Source organism: Stigmatopora argus, chromosome 2, assembly GCF_051989625.1.
Source record: "Stigmatopora argus isolate UIUO_Sarg chromosome 2, RoL_Sarg_1.0, whole genome shotgun sequence".
Classification (NCBI taxonomy): domain Eukaryota; kingdom Metazoa; phylum Chordata; class Actinopteri; order Syngnathiformes; family Syngnathidae; genus Stigmatopora; species Stigmatopora argus.
In genome coordinates, this window is record NC_135388.1 from 10838841 (window position 1) to 10861774 (window position 22934).

At 38.4% G+C, this 22934-nt stretch overlaps 1 protein-coding gene across 4 annotated transcripts in view; it reads left to right on the forward strand.

The window, feature by feature from the left end:
- The window catches only part of zfhx3b (zinc finger homeobox 3b), a 313149-nt gene that overhangs the window by 83708 nt on the left and 206507 nt on the right, over nucleotides 1-22934 (forward strand). For 3 of the 4 annotated variants that reach the window (XM_077619318.1, XM_077619339.1, XM_077619324.1), the window contains one exon: nucleotides 2705-2830. The gene's annotated coding sequence lies outside the window, so the exon portion shown is untranslated. The remainder of the gene's footprint in view (nucleotides 1-2704; nucleotides 2831-22934) is intronic. The other variant, XM_077619330.1, reaches the window with a different exon arrangement.

The window sequence follows — 22934 nt, forward strand, 5'->3', positions numbered from 1 at the left end:
TGTCAACTCTATGTGGTCTTTCATCAGTTTATAGTGGTGGTATTTTATGCTGATTCCTCATTTATTCTCACCCAAATCTTGTTTAAATTTTCAGTTCTTTGTGTAGTTATATACAGTTTTCTAAATTGTTGTTAATAATAGCTTGTCATTCTTGATTGATTTTCGCATTTTGGCAATACCTTTCGGCATTTTTATGCTTTTAACTTAAGAAATAGCTATTTAGTAAGGTGGTTAAGGTTCCATCACTCGGTCACGGTTCCTTTCTACCCCAGTGATCACAAACACACTCTGGTCAATGCTAGCATGTTGACACTGCATCCGAGGAAGTCTTTTGTGATAATTCCCCAGTATTGATCAGGTATCTGTGATGATAGCTGCTGGGAATGCGACCAGAATGAAACGCAAAGGCCGCAACAGGATAGTGGATCGTGCAGCCGGGTTGAGCATGTCACAGCCCAGGGTTCACCAGAGGTGAAGTTTCCTCCATACCATCTGTAGTGCTGTGAGTCAAGTTCAGCCAAAGGGTCTTATGGGGGACTGGAGGTCTGGGCGCCGTGTCCATCTGGATCAATCTGCATACTGGGTCAGGCAGACTTAGACAGCCAGCAGAAGATGGCTGAATGGGGACGCTTGATTTGGGAAATGTGATTTCTCTAAGCTGTAGAGAACTCAACCGGAGGCCTTTATATTTGCTTAATGCAATGCAAATTGATTTTCAACATCATCATTGCCGCCTATATCTCCCTGGTCTCATGTTTATTTGACTTGTAATGGATGGCTGCAGTCAAATATTTCATTAAAATCAGAAAATTAGGCTGAAATAAGTAATGGTAAATCCAGGCATCTCTTAAGCATGCAGCGTAGCGCCTGACAATGCAATATTTAATTGAATCTCAAAATTTACTTATTAAAATGAACAGAAATATGTTCCAAACACCCCACCGCTCCAAAACAATTCTGTCATATTTTTAAAATAAGGAAATAACCATCAATTTTATTCAGAAAAAAAATTACATGATTGACATCCAGTAATTAACTCATTCACTGCCGTTGACAGTAATGGACATAAAATCCATTTCAACTGGGATGATAGGCATTGAGTAATCATGTTTCCCTGCCATTAATGGTGGAAGGTTTGGCATGGATTGCTGACCCCCCCCCCCCCCCCCATCCTGCCTGTCAAATTTGATTAGACACTTTCTGCAGCCGAAGTTAAATATCAAGAATTAAAGTTATCTGCCTGATTTTTAAGCATGTCAAGGTTAAATCAAGCTTTACAGCAATATTTTTTGGCAGAGGATAAAGAATCTATGCTTAGTGCATAATAACTTTTTCAGTCTAGTTGTCTTGCTGCCAGTGTTCCCTCTAAGCTGCGCGCGTGCGCAATTGCGCACTACTCTCGTCTTCTCTGCGCAGCAGCAATCATATGGCGCGCAGTAAAAAAAAAAAAATCGGATTTTTTTTTTTTTTTTTTTTTTTTTTTTTAACCCCTTTCCCCATGATGGCGCCGTTTAAGCGGCAGCCAGTGGCAGTAGCTCTGTCCACTTATGTTTTTCGTGTTTTACAGCATATTTTACATGAAAAATTAGAGGCAACATTGACATGCACCTGCTTGTGGCAGGTGTGATACTGTTGTGCCCATAGCGAGCAATGATGATGTCGTGACCGGATGATTCGCCTAAAGACGTTTCGCCGACGGACGTTTGACAGACGGACAGGTCGCCGAATGGACGTTCCGCCGAACGTTCATTCGGCGACCTGCCCGTCTGTCAAACGTCCGTCGGCGAAACGTCTTTAGTCGAATCATCCGAGTACCAATGATGTCGCTCACACTGGTACTCGGTGCGCTCAGGGAGGTTGACTTTCTGCTCAGACCAACGAAAAATTAGAGGGAACATTGCTTGCTGCTTGCTTCAAACATCTTTCTTGAAGGTGTCTTTTATTTTTGTTGGCTCAAATATGGCGGTTTGTGGGGAACGTCATTTTTTTTTAGGATTTGTACTCTATGCTATTCTATTCTAAACTCCTGCTCGCATCTCCTTTTTGCTCCCAAGCTAGTATTAATCGTTTGACAATTGTAGCTCAAGGCATCACCCTCATTGATGTTTTAAGATTTTGGACTGTTCATTTGTTTGCCATTAGATACATGGCATGTGTAGTATGTATCTGTGTCTCAGGCATTCATGAGATTAGCCTGCACCAGTTCCCCCGAAAGCTTTCGGGGGCCATTCAGGCTCACTCCAGCCACTCACATGAATCTCTTTCCCAGTTCATTGTGTGTAATGACTGTTCTCGGCCCTTTGCGATGCCAGACTTTTGACCTTTTTTTATCCGCCTCTCCGTGTTCAGCTGACACACATTAGCCCTACGTGAGCAGATGTCCTGGCGGTCGTCGGCAAATGCAAATGAGGGCCTCCGTCCGCTTGGATGCTGACATTCAAACACGCGACACACTTTTCATTCCTCTTTTTGCGTTAGCATCATTGCTAACAGAGCTTGGGTAACATGTACGCGTGTGCACGTGACGAAGCGTGCGTGCGGCCGGCCCGCAGTTCCCCCCCTTTTCGCCGCAGAGGCCTCAGCTCACGCGATCAATCTCACGTAGGCCAGTCGCGGTGCGCTCGGGCCCAGCGCTGGATCTGACTCCCTCTCTTTGCTCTTCTCTTCTCGCGCTCACCTCCATCCTCCTCCGACCGTTGGACAGTAGGACGGCTGCCTCACGAGAGAGGATGCAGCAACAGCCAGCGGCATCCTTCTGGGGGGATATTTAACACAAGGGTCCACCAACTTGTGAGGATGTCTGACCCCACCGCCATTGAGCTGCAAACAGGTATTTGGGCCAAGCCCCCCCTTTTATTTTTTCAAAATGATTTGCAACAACTCAGTTTTGCTGATTGACTAATTGGCTGACCAGAACCCACTCACACTTTTTCCACTCTCCTCTCTTTCCCTATTGCTCTTTTCCCTCTCTCTCTCTTTTTCTCTCGCTTGCTCTTTTTCTCTCTCGCTCTTTTCCCTCTCTCTCTTTTACTCTCTCAATTTCTCTCTCTTTCTCTCTCTCACACACACACACACACACACACACACACACACCTACACACACACACACCTACACACACACACACACACACACCTACACACACACCTACACACACACACATCTACACACACACATCTACACACACACACACACACACACATCTACACACTGATAGAGGCAGGCTACTGTGTAACTTTTAATAGTGTTTGCTTGAGCAGGGAAAGCTCTTGATCTACATTGTGTGGGTTTGCTGGTTTACAGGTGTAGACTTAGAGAGACATGTTTGGTGCTCTGAGGTGGCAAATGTCATGTTTTTGAAGTACAAGTGGGTTGTCTTTACTGCTTTGGGCTGTACCGGGTGCTCACGCACCTCTGATCGACTCTCTCAAAGGTTACTGCGTTTCTCTCTTCTGTGATTTTTGTGTATCTGATGTGCGATTCCATGCTAAGAAAAGAAAGGGTGGGGAGAGAAAAGGCAATGTGTGAACAAGCGCGATGATTGCAAGGCAGTTAAATCTGTCTGACGGCTTTTCAACATTTTTGTTGCATTATGCCCTGGGGTGATTGCTGAAATTCTGCAAACATATTTGACGAGCTATGGTGACCCAGCACAAGGGCTGGAAATGTCAGTGTTTATGTAAGAGGTTCTAATGATTTTGTTAGCCTAAAACCATCATTTTGAAAGTCAGGGTTTTTGAACTCCTTTGGAAACCCTTTGAGTAACAGGAAGGGCCACAAGTTTGATAACCACTTTTAAAATGGCAGATTTTCTCAAATTACCTCTAACTGTTATTTTTTATTGTTGTTGTATACATATTAGTGCTGTCAAAGTTAAAACATATTCATTTTTACAATAACAGATTATAAATTTCACTTGAGACACTTATGTTAGGCATAAATATATACTATTTGCAACACTATTTCTTTATTCTTTTCCACTATTAGCATTACAATAAAATACAAAAATTCTACAAAAAAATTCTACAAAATCTACAATGCTCAATTACGAGCTATTTCTAACAGATGCAGATCTACTCATATGGTCCTTGGGGACTTGCACCAGGTTCGGTGACCCAAGACCCAAGAGTTTTTGCACATTTTGAGGCAACAAAAAAACCCTAATTATCGTAAAAAGAGCCCCCATTCAAACTTAGCTTGGAGGAATAAGTAGAGGATAATATGGGGAATAGCGGCTATTAAAAAAATGTAAATCGTTGATTGTTGATTGTGAACATAAACTTTACTAAACATGCAAATTAGACCCTCACACTCGTAGACAATGTCAATTTTTGATTGTCATTCTGTGTTGTTTGTGCCCGTTTATTAAGCTTTATTTTGCTGTGACGTACAACTCCGCCACATCTTTTTGAAACGCTAAAGCCACAGAAATCAAATACTGGAAACAGCTGCAAAGTTCAAAGTGCCACTTGGTTTCCAAGCGGTCATTTCATGCTTTCTGACAGACTTGCGTTCCGCCTGCATGCGGCTCCTTCGCGGATTGGTAAAAAAGGAAAAGGCGTTTCCTAGAAATGCCACTCTCATTTTTCCATGAGGCGGATATTTTTTTTTCCGAGGGGTCAGCACTGGAATTCATTGCAAGTCCTGCCCTATAAGAAGCATCAGGAGGGCTACGCTTTTTTTTTTTTTTTACAAATGTGCCTAAAACTGCCATCATGGAAGGTGTTGTCTCACTTAAATCCATTTCCCTTTATTAGATGAAGCTAAGTGGCCCATTTGGAACTTGTTCTAAACTTAATTTACATGTTCATATCCCTGGCTAGCAGGATGTTAATGGCTGACAAATTAACCCCTGCAGCATTATCTTACAAATGGCCCACAGCATATGATAACCTATAATCAATATCAGCAATTACGTGTCGGGAGGAGGCCGCCGGCCATGACCCGGCTCTCGTGAAGAGATCTTCTAAAGGAAACTGGATCTCTTCCTGCAGCGAGTGTACGCAGGGTGTCTCGCCCTTCTGATGTCATTACACACACCTGGGACCACCTAACATGCTCTCGCTCCTCCATCAGCTCCTCGGGCTTACAATTTGCCCTCAATCGCCATTTTGAAAGAATTTCATTCATTTGAGGCTTAAAAAGCTCTTCATTAGCCTATAGATACATTTTTGTTTTATCATATTGCATAAGCGTTTTGCTTTCCAAAATACATGCAGTGTGTGAATTATAATGTGCCAGTGCATTTTTGTTTGCGTTTATACTAGTTTCAGTTCAATATGCGCTTGTACATAGACAAATAGCGTGCTAAATGTAACAAAAGGTTAACTTGAACATCAGCAAATTGAAATAATATATTTTTTAAAATCAGCAAATGTTGGTCCAGTCTAGTTGATAGCTTTGTTTGCTAATGAAAAGTCATTTATTCATTTTCTCAACTGCTTATCGTCACAAGGGTCACAGGGGGTTCTCGAGCCTATTCCGGCGGACTACGGGCACCAGGCGGGGGGACACCCTGAATTGGTTGTGAGCCAATGGCAGGGCTAATTTCCATAAATTATATTTGAAAGTTTATTTAACTTAAATGGTTCCTTTAAGGACCTGGTTATTGCTATTGATTTGAATACCATATTATATATAATTTGCAAAGGTAACATCAATTCACACTACCTAACTATCTATTGTATTAGTTTGAATTTGTTTGTATTTGTATTCTTTTCTAGAAAAAAAATCAAACATTTTAGCTTTGAGTGTATTTTGCCACTTAATAATGAATTGAAATATAAATCGTGACCAGTTTATTTAAATGCAAAGTAGACTGCAGGGCCTTTGTAATTATTGCTTTAAACCATGAACGAGTTATTTCTTTGATTTAAAATGTATTTTTATTATATGCAAATTATGTGAAGTAATGAAATATAAATTCTGCTTTAGCTAAATCTCCAATTCAAATGAACAATTAATGACGACTCAATTGACAGTTTAGGAATAAAAAATAATATGAATTCAATATAAAGTCTTTTTGCAGTGCCTCCAAAAGGGGACGGCGTGTCTAGACAAGCTTCCTTTTCCAGTCATTGACTGCTGAGACCTTGAACTTCAGTGAGATGGGCTTGAGGGGGTTGTAAAGGGGTTAAGGAAGGTAGGGGTCTGGCCGGTGGGCGGTCATCTGAGAGCCATATGCCTCCACGTGGCTGCTGCAAAGTCGGAGTCCCTTGTCTGTACACAGGCTGCATGCACTGAATGTTTTTTACTTTTCAAATTTGACCATTTAAATTCCCAGCTTTCCCCATTGATGTCAACAGTACAACATTTTAAAATGCATTTTGACTGGTCTGCCGCACATCTTTCCAAGCCTATAGTTATATAGATACAGTTTAAGAGTAACGTGTAAAGATCAGAAGCAAAATGGAGCCCATTTCTCGTCAGGGTGCACTTGTAGTTTTGTTGACTGGATTTGGTTTCACAAATGCTGATTGATTGTTGATCAAAGGGGCTTCATTGCAGTAGATATGCTTACATCCTGCATCGATGTTTCTATTTGTGTTGCCCCCCCAGATCACTTTTGCCTGTGTAAGGCCTCTAGATTACACGTGGCTATTACCATGATGTCATGAATGCTCCTCTAAAAAGGAATTTTGTTGTTTGTGCTTCATTTTGACGAGTAATTTCATTATTCCGTCAATGGCTGAAAGAAGAGCATTTGCAGTACGAATTGTTTTCATTGGCAGGGATGAGTTAAATCATTCTTTTGTTAATCAATTTTAGATTATTAATGGGGCCATAACTAAAATGTTCTTTTTTTAGTTTTAAATTTCGTTACATCAACATTTCATTCATTTCTGTTATTTATTTATAACAAGTTATATTAAAAAGTAATGATTAATAATGAAAGTAAAAAATTGTGTTATACATTTTGGGTCATGAATAGGCCACACTTGTTAAAAATGTTAATATTATGGTCTGTACATGACCCAAAATATGTTGTCGTCATAGGTGGACATAGTTTTTAATATTCATTTATTTATAAGTTTTTTTTATTACCAAAAATAGACACTTGCTTTTTAAAGGGCTAAGGCTACTATTATAAAAATCCAAGGATCCAAAAATGCAATTAAATAACGTTCAAATTTTAAACAAATGAGGTTTAAACTATATACCCCACTGCTCAATCATTTAATTAAACCTACTTTATTTAAATAATACCTATATAGATAAAATGCTCAAAATGTTCTGTTGTTATTTTAAACGGGGGAATTTGCAAATATGCATGTGAAAGGCCTCTGCAGCAACACTACTATATGAATAACACATGTTTATTTTTCCCCCCAATGTTGTCATAACGAAATTAATAAGAAAATTGTCGATCAAAGCATGTTTCCTTCCCATTCTCATCTGTCAGCCTGTTGCCGTAATCGCCCTAATTATGCACCTATTCAAACAAGTGTCCTAATTGAATACGATGAATGCTAAACAGACGGAATAAACATGTCACTCCCAATCACCTCGCTTGCCAAATTCCTCCACTGGTGCCCCCCACCCCGTCCGCAGCGAGCAAATTAACGGGGCCTATTAATCCGCTATGATGCCCAATTAGCCCCCATTAGGATTTGAAAGGGTGGGCGGAAACTTGGCACGAGGGGGTGGCACTAATTGAAAAACACACCGGCGCGTGTGTGTGTTTGACATCGGGCTGTGCGTGGATGCAGGCGGCATTCACATTCAAATGAGAGGGGACATGTTTTGGCACGGACGCGCGCGCGCACGCACGCTCGCACACACGCACGCGTCGGGCTCCCGGAGGCGCCTTTTGTCACACGCGCGTTTGTGGGCACGCACACTTAACCCTTTATAGGGAAAGACACACAAAAATACAAAACAGAACCCCTTAAAGATCTGGCATCATATTTTGGGTCAAATTAACATTTGATATTCAAGTACTATTTGGTATATTTTTTTTGTTAGTAATTTTTGTAAACGTTTGTACATATTTTTAATGACTAAATACAATTATGATTTGATAAAATGCTTATTTAAAAACACTCTGATTTAAAATTCATTTAAACAGAAGTGCAATACGGGTTTGGTCACGAACAACACCCCTTTTTTTTTAAGGAAATTAACTCATTCCCTGCCATTGACAGTATCTGACGTACATTTTATATATACTGGTAGGACTGGCTGTGAATGTGTGAATGGTCATGTTTTAGTGTCAGTGACGACGTTAGATGTCCAAGCATGTGACCGAGAGCTGCCCAATGAAGCTCTTATGTTTTACTGTCTCAAAAAAAACCAGACAAGAACACGATCCGTGCACGCACCTGCCACATTCTCGAGCACGCGCGTGGATTTCTATTCGTGGGTGTGTGACCATGCGTGCCACATTTGCGGCGCCTTTCCTGCGGCATTTGTCTCGTTCCTCTTGTGACCTAAATATATGCGTTTTATTGCTCTTGCTGCCCATTTGAATAGCATCCTAAATAAAAGCCAACTATATTTTGGTCTGTATTCAAAAGTATTTGTGTGTGTGTGTGTGTGTGTGTGTGTGTGTGTGTACATATATGTATGTGTGTAGATGTTTATATATATATATATATATATATATATATATATATATATTTATATATATATATATATTTATATATATATATATGTGTATATATGTGTGTGTGTATATATATATATATATATATATATATATATATATATATATATATTTATATATATTTATATATATATTTATATATATATATATGTGTGTGTGTGTATATATATATATGTGTATATATATATATATATATATATATATATATATATATATATATATATATATATATATATATATATATATATATATATATATATATATATATATATATATATATATATATATATAAACCATAATATGTCTGGTTTTGTTTTGATGGGAGTTATGTGACCATGTTAAGGAGACGTCAATGAGAAGCTCTTCCATACCTGGCTGGATGCAAGAAGGGGTTCTGTGTGATACTCTGCCTTGTAATGTAATATTAATGCATGCAGAGCTTTTTTCATATCAGGCGAAAATCTTTCCCAAATTGTCCTCCACAGGGACCCACTTAGTGGGAGGCGCATATAGCAATGATCAGTCTTTTTAGCTTGCATATGAAAGCTATCACTCCACTTTATACTGTAAGTGACACGCATTTGAAAAGCTTAGCTGCCATATAGGCTGCAAGCATGTTCTCTTTAGAGAAAGATCTGCAGGAAAATTAGAATACGACTTTCCCCTGCAATCCAAGAAAAAAAGCAAGGAGGCATAAAAGATGTACGTAAATCCGTGTTTCATCTGATGTGAAATGTTTTTGATTAGTTTAGATACTCATGAATCAATGTAACACACATTCAGGCTGTGTTTAAAACACAGCATAATATTTCATCATTTTACTATGGCAGAAAATACCTCATTTTTAATAGCTTTTATAAAGATAAAAATAGACCCACAATTTTCTATTAAATTCGAATTAATCCAATTATTCATGGGTGTTTAGTTTAAAAAAAAATAATCTTCAAAGACACCTTTTTGTGATCTATTGTTTTCATTTTCATTTATTTATATTTAATGTATATACAAAAAATATGAATCTCAAACATAAGATCTACTCATACATTTCTTTGTGTATATTATTTTTGTATTTAGATATATGTACGTGTATAGATATGCCTACATATATTTGTATGTATGTGAGTGTATCTTTTTAAATTTATATAAAATGCATCATCATGTAGTCTGTATGCATTTTCACTAAGAAGTGTGTGAGTACTTTATATTGTTTATTGTTGCGTTTTGGCTAGCTGTCGCTCGCACATTCAGACTGCATTAGCACTGGGCTGAAGAACATTTGCAAAGACAAACATATTTAAAAAACATTTTTAAGGAAATGAGCATATTTTTTCTCTCTCCAATGAATAGGGAAAAATCCTGATTGTACTGATAAGCTTAAAAAAATCGAGTGACAGATAATGAGACATAAAGCTGTCTGAGATGGGCTTCTCTTCTCTTGAATAAATCCCAAATTATACCTCAAATCAAGATGAGCGTTCACTGTCGGGGAGGCAAGGTCAAGTCCATGACCTCTGACCTTAGGGAGTCTGGCGAGGGGCTGAGGTAGGAGGTTGTTGATGATGATGGAGAGGAGAGTGTCTGGGCCCTGCGCACTGTCTGTCTCCACAACCCGCTGTCCCCAGCCGCTCTCCTCCCTGCTTGATTTTAGCCAACAGCGCATCTATTATTCAGCAGCCTTATTAAAAGTTATTTTCAAAGCCAGATGACCTGCCATTGGGGGCCTCTGAGTGGGCAGACAGGCTGCAAAGCCCAAATGGACACAGTGGAGCCGCTAAAACACACAGGATGGAAACAAACAGAAAACAGCGCCTGCATTATTAAGAGGTGCGTTTGCCATTGCTGGAATAAGAGCTTGTGAATATTTCACAAGCACAGTTTCAAATATAGATGAATGTTTAATTAAAGACAAGTTAGCCCGCCCGCACAGGTAAGCAAAGACTAAAAAACTATATTTCACTATAAGGCACTAAAAGGATCTCTCACGTAGGCATCTTTTATTCAACCTAAAATGGCACCCAGTTGAGCACCAGCCCAACAATCAACACCAAATGATGCTCACTGTGTGGACTAAAAATCAATGCTTGAAATGGAAGAATATTTCATTTAGGAATTCATAAACACAATTTAGGAAAATATTGCTGGAAAAAAAATCAGATCGCTTACCTCTGTAAATAAAAAAAACATTGTGAAAGCCTGACAAATTAAATACATTGGCTGTGATGAAAATTGAATTTTGAGTAAGATAATCGATCTATCTTTCCACTGGAACTTTTTTTATATAGGCATTTGGCAATAAACCTAAAAAAAATAACAAAAACTTTTCCTCTGTATCATAATCCATTGAAATCCAATTAAAAGAGTAAACATAATATTCTCTAAGTGATTTATTATATATATATTTTTTGTTTAATCTAACCAGAAGGATTTTTTAATTGAACTGGTATTTTTCAAACTGTGTTATATGGGCTCCTTGTAGTTGCACCGCAAAAGTGTAATTGCTTGAAGGTAGTTAAGTATATTTTAACACTACCAAACTTAATTAACATTCATATATTTTTATTGGTACAATTTGCATACAGCTTTCTGTGTGAGATACATTTATATGGAATAATTCACATATTTTTTCATGTTTCAGTTGTATTGCAGTACATTTGTATGACCTTTTGCATTTTGAAAATTGGCATAATGCTACTGTAGCTTTCAAAAATATGAAATGTACTTTTTAGGAGTCGCAGTTCTTTCCAATTTTAATGAAAGTTTAGACCTACTACGTTGCTATATTTTTTTTGTTGGTTGACATGGTCAGACTTTGTTAGCTGAGTATCTTTTTTTTTTTAAAGAATGGGTTGGCATCAAATATCTTTTCAGTACCAAATTGAACAATTTTCATTATTGTGGTTGGCAAGTGATAAACTGGACTGTATCATCATCATTTAGTTGCTTTTTCGTGTTAAAATTACCAAATTTAATGCCCTGTCCTTAAAGCTTGGATTGTCTAGGATCCTTTAAACAAACAACCCTTTCGTTTATTAAATCTACGTCATTCTACATTTGAAAAACGCTACACTTGAATTTATGCTGTTATTTCAAAAACACAGACTCAACCTCTGCGATGACATGCGCGCTCGCGTACTTTTGATTATTCATATCTTGTTGAAGGAGCGTGACATAACCTTTTCTCTCTTAATGTGCCTTGTGCGCATGCACTTCCCAGTTGTGTCCAGAGAAGAGCTTGCCGGCCAATCATGGCGGGGAAAGGGGGGCGGGGGGCAGTGGCGTATAGTGTCGGATGCGGCCTAGGTGGAAAGGTCGAAGGGGGGGAGCTTGGGGGTGGCGGGAGACAGGCGGGCCGGCCGAGTGCAGCCGCTTTGAACCTAACAGATGGTGAAGGTTAGGTGACGTCCCCTGGCCTGGCCTTTCCCTAGTAATTGAGTATAATTTGAGCAGCAGAGAGAGAAGGCCTGCCCACCGTCAGGCCCACGAAGGAGAAATGAGCTTAATATGAAAATGATGCCGCATTACGGCCAGCTTTGCCAGGCTGCCCGCTCGCCTAATCCTGGCCCGAGGCGGCGAGAATGGAAGACTGTCACCCCGGGTCCGGGCGCCACGCCACGCACATGAATACATCTCAAAGGCGTGCCCCCTCCCATTCTCCCCATTAGCCAGCACTCTGCCAGGGCCGATTACACAGTCCCACTCAGGGGCCACAATGAAGCAATCGGGGGGCATTTTTGGGATGGGTGCGAGTGGACTCGTATCATCTCTTCCCCTAAGAACAAAAGAGGTACAGAAAGGCCACCTGATACTGACTTCATTACCTTGGCACGCAGCTATACAATGGCCCTGAAAAAAAATGTGGGATGTAAAATTTCAGCATGGCTTGTTAGATTTGCTGGATTTTACCTGTAGGACCTAAAGTTGTCTCTGTGGTGCAATGAATACCTTTACAGCTATTGATCAGATAGTCAAAGTGGACGTGTTAACCTGCACAGCCTTAAAGGGAGTTTGTGGGGAAATGAAAATGCCTCTAGGGAGCCTCTTTCAAGCTTAAGCAAGCCATGAGAGACACAGATGTGCTTTAAAATGGTTGTAGCAGTGGACAAACTGGCCATGATGTTGTGCTGGCAGCACCGTTTTAATGGTGTCGTGCCACACCTTTGTCAAGCTGTTCCTAGTAAAAAAAATTGTCACTGCAACACAGGAATTACTGTGTATGAAGCTTACTCATTTTACTTAACCAACTAATCTTTTGAATCATTCGAAAAGTACTTGCACCAACAAATATGACTTCATTGACATTAGGCTTAGGTGCACACCATCTCAATCTAACTTTATTCAAGCTACACAAATCAAATGCAGTAGTATCTCTAAATGTGAAATATTCAGGTTATATGGGAATAGAGAGAGAGAGACTTATTTTCTCCAAACCCAAAGGTTGTGGGTTCAATCCCCAGCCTGAGTGATCATGTCAAAGTACCTTTAGTTAACCCCTCATTGCTCTTGGTACTGAATAATGAGCCGGTAAATGAGATGGTATCAAAGTTTGTGTATCTTGAAGGTAGAAAAGAAGTAAAAGCCCATTTGCGTTTTGTTTACTATTAACAGTGTCTAGTTCTAAGACTAGAGCAGATTGACTTTAAAGTATTTATTGTAATTAATATTTTGAGTCTATAAGATGGTCTTAATTCAATAATAATCGACAATATTATTGAATCATTATCTTCGAAAAGAGCATTATTGGAAAAGGGAGATTGTCTTTTTCCATTTAGGTCACATTAGATTATGCAGGTGCACCTACAAAAGTATTTGTTTTCGTGACTCACATTTTTGGCAGCTGAATTTATTTGTTTACTCACTTGGGTTATTTTTCCCGTTTGTAGTGGCAGATGTTATCGCGCATACGTTTTTAATTTAATAAATGCAAGTAAAAGACAAGCGGAGCAAACAGACACATGGTTTTATTATCAGTTGATTATATAACTTTTTATATCATTCCTTTAAATGAATAAAACACATTTATTGTTCCTTTTCAGCTTTCAGATCATGGCAGAAAGTACGTCTTTGAAAAGTAAAAAAAAAAAAACACTTTTAAATAAGATCAATTGTAAACAAACCCAGGGCAAGTCTTTGAAAGGTCCTGCCAAGAGATTTACCTTGCCCTGTGGCAAATAATATTTTTTGAACTGAGTTTAAATTTCAAGTGTCTTGGGCTTATAAGAACCTGGAACAAAAGAAAGCCAGTCTCTGAACAGCAAATATTATCTGCTGGTTGGGCAAGATGTCAAGACTGCCTTTTGTTGTCTCAAATGTAGGTCCAGACCTTGTGTCTGGCAAATCCCAGAATAAAGCGCAGAATATAGACTTATTTACTCGAATTTAGAAGGATCACAAGAAATATATCATCCTTATGCTCTCATAGACAACTGATCTTGACGTTGAACAACTTCTATTGTTTGGATTTGCTGTTATTTCATTTCATTTCTTATATTGCAATCTTCCTCCATTCGCTGTTGTCTTGCCCGTCATCAGAATTAACATTCTGCCCTCCGACAGGCGTCTTTCAGAATGACTTTCTCTGCGTAATAACACTAGTGCTGCTGATGCAAGTAATGGACCTTTCTCTGTGCCTTGATCAGTGCCATGGGAATGTCTCACAGGGTCCTGCTGTGACTTCCATTACTCCTTAATATCCTGCAATCATTCGGTCCCAAAATCTCGGACACGGCAAGCACATTTGCACCTCGCCCTTCTTGCCTGCTGTGACACATTTTCTCTTTCCCTTTTTTATTTTTTAAATTCATTAAAATAATGGAAAAAAAGGGAGGAATTATAGGAAATCTGTACCAATGAGTCACCTTCCTGGTCAATCAGACATTTGTTTCTAAATTCAGCATGCACTTCATTGAGGTTAAATGCTGAATAAGTGTAAAGCAGAGGTCCCCTTTCTTGTCGGTTTCCATGTCTGCCCCCACCAACACACCTGAAACAAACACTCAGGATCGTTATCGAGCTTCTGGAGAGCTTGCTGATGAGTTGATCAGTTGATTCCGGTGCGGTAAAGGAGGGAGATATGGAAAATAGACTGGATTGGACCCTCTAGGACTGGAGTTTGTCACCCTGGGTAGAAAAGTCTGGGAATAAAGTAATACGTTTTGGTAGATCCAAAAACAGCAAATTAGTTTTCATTGAGCTCATTGTTGGCCTATGGCATTGTCTCATTTAATATATTATGTTAAAATGTGAAATATATGGTACTATCACCATTGAAGAAAAACAACAGAGCAGTTGGGCACTTCAGCAGATTTATTCTGGACTCTCGAACTTTGCTTTGCAGTAATGTTTACACTCTATTTTTCTGGTGTAGCAGCATGACGCTTCTGTATTTGTTGGCATTATTATTTACCTTCTGTTTTTCAAGATTCAACCATTTCTTTGCAAACCATTGCGTCGCTGTCATCGCAGATTTATACACGTGTGTGTGATGCGTGGTGAGGGTTTGCAACTATCCCTTTATCAACCCCTCCCGGCACCTTTCTTTAATCCTTGTGATGAAGTCTGGACAGGCAGGGGCATGTTCCGCCAGACACCAATTTGAATGCACCATATGAGACTCTGACATGGCGGATGGCGGGGAGGAGAGGGGCTCGGTCACCAGGACAGCTAGACGGAGGAAAACGCTTTACATCAAATTCATCGCAAGTTCCAGCATTGTACGCTGTTTGTGCTCCTTTTAGCCGCATCGCGTGTAAACATAGACACGCCCGCTAAGTAAATAGCCGGGAACTTGCACAAAAGCAGCCAGATAGCCACACAAAATGGCGACAAGCTACGTACACACTGCTTAGCCCCTCCCTCCACTACAAAGACATGACGCCGTCACCTTGATCATGTGATTGGAGAGGATTGAAAATAGCTGCGTGTGGATGGCAGCTATGTCCAGACCCCCATGTTTGTGACGAGATGCCTTTAAAAACAGTAATAGCGTCAGACAGAATGTTGAGCAGTGACATTTTATGCCTAAGTGTTTTTTCTTTGAACTTGATTATTAGGACACCTATTTAATATATTTGAACGGCAATCTGTTTTTTTGATTCACCTTTCTGCTGACTGGTGTTTTCATGATAAAATAGTTATTCAGTATTTGAACAAAATATGTTAAGACAAAAGAAGAATGCATAGTTATCAGCAATTATCTACAAATGGGCTTTAATGTTTTCAGAAGCACATCTGTGATTTTATTTTTTTTAATAATAGATTTAAAAAAAAAAATTAGGGAGCCAGGTGATCATATTAGGCTTTACTGTACATTATAAAATATAAACATGACATGTCTGACATCTTGAAATGAAGAATGGATTAGAGGGGATAGAAAGTATGTAAAATAATTACATTTGGGTCAATAGACCATGCCTTGTTGTATATAAGGAAGACTCTACTGCTCAGTTTGTTTCTTGATCTGCTTGCATTTTCAGTGCTGATGCAGCATCCTAGTCCTTAAATCGCATACTTGTGTGTCCTATATACATAATGTATCCATCTCGTGTCCCTTCGATGCATTTACTGCCACTGGTGAAATATAGACCTGAGGAGGGTGCACTGCACTTCAGTCTGCCAGTGAGGGCGGGTGGACGGGGGGCCACAAGGTTACATTTAAGCAGTGATTGGGAGGAATGTAGTTAAGGCTACATTTGTCAGCTTTCAATTTTAGGTGAGAATGAAAAGGGAATTGGACAAGAAGCTCTGTCTACTACTAAACTCACCTGAGAGCTCCCGGAGTTGTGCTTTCTCTAAAGTGGGCCTTACAAGGCTGGGCAACTGTGACATATCGTTAATGCTTTTGACGTGATTAAATTAGAGCATCACAACCGTACTGTGAATCTAGATTGCACTCAGAAAGAAGTTAGTGTCTAAACATTTTTACCGCTCTCCTGAATCGCTACATATGTGGGTTGCATGGCTGGGATCCCGTTTTTTTTACATCCCCTCTCTACACGTGTTAACAAGGTGCTCGAACATTATGTGGTATACCAAGGGGAAAAAAAAACATTTGCAGGCACTTAAGTTGAACTATATTTAAATCGTAGCACTCATTTGCGATCAGTCTTTCCCAATCGAAATGGATTACGCATATATATATATATATATATATATATATATATATATATATATATATATATATATATGTATATATATGTATATATATATATATATATATATATATATATATGTATATGTATATATATATATATATATATATATATATATATATATATATATATGTATATATATATATGTATATATATGTATATATATATATATATATATATATATATATATGTATATGTATATATATATATATATATATATATATATGTATATATATATATATATATATATATGTATATATATATATATATATATATATATATATATATATATATATATATATATATATATATATATATATATATAAAGTAAAAATTAAGGTGAATGTTTGGAAAACTGGCTATCTTATTTTGTTAATAAATCTGAACAAAACTACATGGTCAGTCTTGTCATAACTTCTCCAAAACATATCTGAACTACAGGATTGTGCCTCAAGCACTACTTGTAAATTATAGTATTCTGTTTCATAAACACTATATTTTGCCTTTTTCCAAGCTGTTGTGTGGTTTTTACTTTCATACGAGCCAGTATTTTAAGATAAAGCTCTTGCAATAACTAAAATTACATTATGTTATATACTTATTGCAGTCTGTTTGTATGCAACCCATTTATTTTACTTCAAGCTCTTATTATCTTTGGAAAACCAAATCATGCCTTCTAATACTGACAGAATTGAAAGTGAGTGAACCTGGCGCAACTCACTCTCATCACATACTTGCTATTCGCAAGAGTAACAGCGGTGAAATGCATGTTTAAACGGCCATAAAAAGTCCCACTGAGTGATTGATGCCGTCATTGAGGAGAGTGCACCCATGCAACCCTTGTCCCAGCAGGTGCACATCAGCCACACATTAAAAAGACTAAGCAACTGCGGCAGGGAAGAAGATGTACATCAAGTGTCCCTCAGCGGTGGCGGAACAGAATGAAGACCAGAGCTCAGGCCAGGAGGCTATGTACAATGCTCCCTTTTCGCTGCGGGGCAAGCTCACACATCCATGGCTATTGATCCATCTATTGACTTCATTTGATGTTTCCTTTCAAGCATAGTGTCAGGCTGCTATGTCAAACTATTTAAGAGTGGTCAAGGCTCTCATGTTTAATGTGCTACGTGATTAGTCTTGAGTTCAAAGATCGACTAAATGCAGTCTGCAGCCTTTATTTAAGAGCCGGTGGAGGTAAACGCAGCTCTACTGGCATTACACTCTAAGTCAATTTGCCTTCAAGGATTCTGGAAATCCAGGTATCGTCGAGCCTGTTGTATAAGTCAGATAATTGTGACTGATAAAAGTGCAGGAAATGGGACATTTGATCAGGTGCTCGCTCTCATACTGTGCAGCAAACCCGGCCAGGACGGCTTTCTCGTCCGCTTAGAACACCCTGTTTTAGAGACAAAGCTTCCTTATAGCTAGTGGGAGCCCAGCAAGGTGCTGCGAGACCTCAACTTGACAGGCCTTCAGCTTATAAAAGTGTTTGCATAAATGTGCACACCCTCTCGAATTGTCTGACGGGACTGCGCTTACAATTAATGACTTGCATTCAAAGTCATGTAAATTTAGAATAAGAGCACAGCTTTTCCTCAGATTAACCCAAAAATTTTATGGGGCTACGCGTAGGCTTTTTATGACATCTTTGTGCTTTCAAGCAGGATCGACTCCCACCATGGCCTAATGCTAATACTAAAGGCTAGTTCCAAATTTTCATAACCCTCTTCAGCTTGACTAAGGCTCAAGTTTCCACAGGATTTACACAACCAGAAATGGCATGGATGAACTTCACCTCTGTGATTTACCTCATTTGTTTGTTTGTGATACCTTTTAGAATTGTAGGCAAAAATTAAACCTTGATTTCATGAGACCAACCACAACAAAATCTACCAAATGTGGGAAAACATGCTTTTATTTGGATTTAAACCTAAATTATTGGATAACAGCACCTGGTATCACATTTTCAACAAGAACAGATGTCAGTAAAACAAACGTCTCCGACAATGATTCCAGCTTGCTTCCTTACACGGTGAAAGCATACCGCTGTGTCCACTCAAGACTCAATCACTGCATCGACTGCCCTTGACTTTGAGTTGTTCCCAGGCTCTTGGGGGCTGCAAGGGCCTCTGAGGGAACAGCTTTGTATGACGCACGCACAGCAGATGTTCCTCTGCAATTGTTGAAACCAGTTTGGGATGTTGTCTCTGTCCAGACATGAACTTTGACCCTAGAGGTTGATTTGCATGATCTTGCTGTCAAGGTCAAATGCAAATCCCACAATGCAGTTTTTTAGTCAACCATATTATTATTACTTTTACTAATATTGTTATTTTATTAATAATAATAACGACATTATTATTAACTCTTAATTAATACAGTTCATTATTGTAACTTTACCGCCAAAGATGTAAAGCTTTTTGTCTGCTTCATTGGAGTCTGTAGTAGATTCAACATGGAGACTCACTTAGAAAGGGCTACTTTAATTTCTCACTACTGTATTTATACTTATTATACTACTTTGCTCTAAATAGCATTGAAAACTCATTATGATACAGCAGGAAGTTGGAATTTAGGACACATTTGGGTATGACTATGGTCTCACGTGAGGATATGAGGCAAGGAAAATGAACGATTAAATGAATATTACTCCCGTTAAGCCTACTTTTAATTTCTTAAATAGCTTGTGTGTAAGACAATGTGATTAAACACAGATAATCGCAAAAACCTGATTGTTAATCGTGATTTGTCACTCGTTGCCCAGCCCTAATTATCTTGCATTCCTAATATGTTTTTTTAAATTCTATGTGTGCCTACAATTATTATGAGAATAGAACATTGATATTGCATCCCAGCTAAATCTATGCACCATATCACACAAACCTGAAATAGCTCATGAATTTGTAGTGGCCCCGCCATCATTCAAACCCCCCCCCCCCCCCCCCCCCTCCTCTTTGCAATGAAGTGAGATGCAGCAAAACCATTCCCCATTGTCTACCTAGAAAGACTACTACAATGACTATTCTCAAACCACTTTAGTAGAAGCTAAGTCCCATGTATCAGCCTTTATTTTTCTTAACCAAATTCAAGTCATAGTAAGCAGGATGGGTTGTGCAAAATCTATAAAAACAGATTGAGATAGCATTGAAACTGAAACTGTCACCCTTGGATCACTTGCATGAGACAATATTTCAAGAATATTGATTTCTATCAGATGAGGAAATGTTTCTTGACATTATACTATTAAATAATGTGAAAATGTTTCATATATATGGGATTGCCAGAAGTCTTTTACAAATAAATGCTCATCACTACTTTGCTAACATGCTCTACTTCACTATAACGTTTGGATTAGTTGCCAAAGCAGGTTGTGCATCAATGACAAACTATCATGGTAATGAACACAATTTAAAATAAATACAGCACTCACGGTGTCACTCAAAACTGTAATGGTAGATTAAGATGTTTTGATATGCATCATACTTGGATTTGTGTCGTTGTTGTGATATAGTAACTGTTTGCAGCTTTGACTTTGTAATAATCCACTTGTATCTTCTGAAGTACACTAATGACTCCTTTTCCCGTGAGAATTTTTCGAGGCTTAACATGGTCTCATGCATTAATAAAAGCTATTGTGTCTTATTAGCTGTAATGTGCCTGTCTGGTAACTCATGTCAGATGGGCGCAAAGCGACACTTGTTGATGTAAGAATGGCCGAACACAGCCAGTGTTGTATTTCAATATGGCAGGCTTTTATTGTTACTGGGGCTACATTTTTATTGATCTGAATTTGATAATGATTCAATTAGCTCTATTGAATTTGGATATTTGAGAGTCGGTTACAGAGAGTCAAGAAAACCAAGCAAAGAAAACAAATGAGTGCATATGGGTGGATTGTGTTGCATTTGATGTTGGCTGGGTTGTTAGTGATGCGAGAAAGCGGCAAGGAAGAGCAGAACAGTGTTTGGTTAGATGGGATTGTTTGTATGCACATATTTTTGCACATAGGAGAATCATGCTTTTGCATTTATTTTTTTTAGGTATCTAATCCTAAGAAACAATAGATGTAGTGAAGGTTCAAAAACACAAATAATGCTCTTTTCTTCTGTCTTACTTGAGTGTGTTTGAGAGACTATTAGCTTCCCTTCTGTGCTGTGTTTTTGCATAAGCATATTTTTGATGCTATTCTATTGGAGCTTTGCAAATGTGCTTATAGTTTCATAGCGCCAATCTCGGAACTATTTTGACATAACCTGCAGATGGTAAACGGAATCAGATTTGTTCTTCGTTTAGTGCCACCCCTGTGCTAATTAGAAAAAAAATGAATGGCTGAAAAGGTACACAAACCCAATGTTTTTTTGTCAAGCCATCATTTTAAGATGAGATCTTGCAATACATTTCTATTTGACAAACACCTAACACTTACTTTCAATGGCAATCCTTTGAGAGATTTCAAAACAATCAGAAATGAGAATGTCTAAACTCTTTTTGTGGACTCTACATGGCCAGTATTTTCATTCCAGCTGGCAGCAAGAGCCTGATGAATTGTCAAAGCAAATGCTCATTCGGTTCATACGGATGGTTCCCTCTAATGTAATGGGCGTACACAAAGGGGAATTAACAGAAGACATTTTACACAGAAAAAATATAAATCATGCATAATTGATTGACTCATGATTGCATGCGTTTACTGTCATTTTTCTGTGTTGAGAGAAATTCTTTCCCCGGGCTGTTTAACTTAATGGATTCAGAGGATATTTAATTTAACGCTGTCCACCAGCTAGTCAAAAACATTTTATTCACTAACATATATTGGCCCGCATGTACCACTCAAAGGGCTCTCATTTAGTATTTAAAGCCATAGTCAATCATTTAGAAAAACTTATTTAAATATAAATACGTGTTTCTGTTTGCATGAGGAAAACTATTACTTGTTATTCTTGTTTGCTCTGGAATTTTTAACACGTTATTCAGTAGCATTACCCGTGGATACCATTTCATTATATGGCAGTGGTACTACTTATGTGCGGTTCGAAATGGTCCTGTTTTTCTTTAGAATGAGGGAGGAAAGACCTTCATAAAACTTTGGTGCTTTCGTTTCTGTGGTGAGCTTGACAAACCTCAAAATGGTAGTGCCATTTTGCCCTTGAGCAATTAGCAATTAGGGATTTGAAGTTTTAATATAGATGAGGATTTATGGCGTCTCCTGAAAGTACTCCCATTTATCATATTTCTTTTCATGAAGCGTTTGTATCAGAACTATGAGCCCTCAGTCTCTAAAATAAGTACCCATAAGCAATTCTTATGGACAGAGCTTCACACTGCTGAATAATTGTATTGAAATCCTTTGACCTTGTATGTTGAACACCAGCCGTTTTTCCTTGAATCGCATGTACGTCTTGGTTTGGATTAGCCCAAAAGGCAAAGGTATCTCTTTAGTATTTAGTAATGGTTAAGAGTATCGTATTTTGTTATATGGGTGTGCCCATCCCTCATGAAATGATGGTCACGAGAAGGCTGACAACACAAAACGAATGCAACTGGGGTTATTTAATATAATTCTAAAAATGGTGGACAATTTTGTTTAAATTGACCTGATGATCGAAACTTGTTGAGCATCTTTTAAAAAAATTGAATACATTAATATATAAATAAATGTTTGAGGTTCTGTCAGTAGCACATCACTTTTAATATAATGTAGTACGAATATAAAAATGTAGCGCACTACAATATTTTCACACAGGTCATTTGGATTGCGTTCATTATGCATTACTATTAGATATGTTTGATATTACTTTTCAGACTGTGCACTGATATTAAAACCAAGTAATTAATACCACAACTGTCCGTTTGTTAAATAAATTTAAAAAATCATTCACTTTCAACACCTCTTTATCCCAACTGACTTTGGGTGAGAGGCCGGTTACACCCCACACTGGTCGCCGGCCAGTCATATGACACATATAGCGACAGACAACCATTTGCACTCACAATCACACCGCCACCGAGTGGGAATTGATCCCATGCTGCTGGGACCGAAGTCAGGCGCAAGAACTATCGTACCATCATTCTTTCGTTTTCCGCACCCCTTATCATCACATGGGTTGCGCAATAAAGACAAATAATTTTAAACCTTTCTCTTTTTCACAGTGTTAATCCAAATAAAGCACAAACAACTTACAAT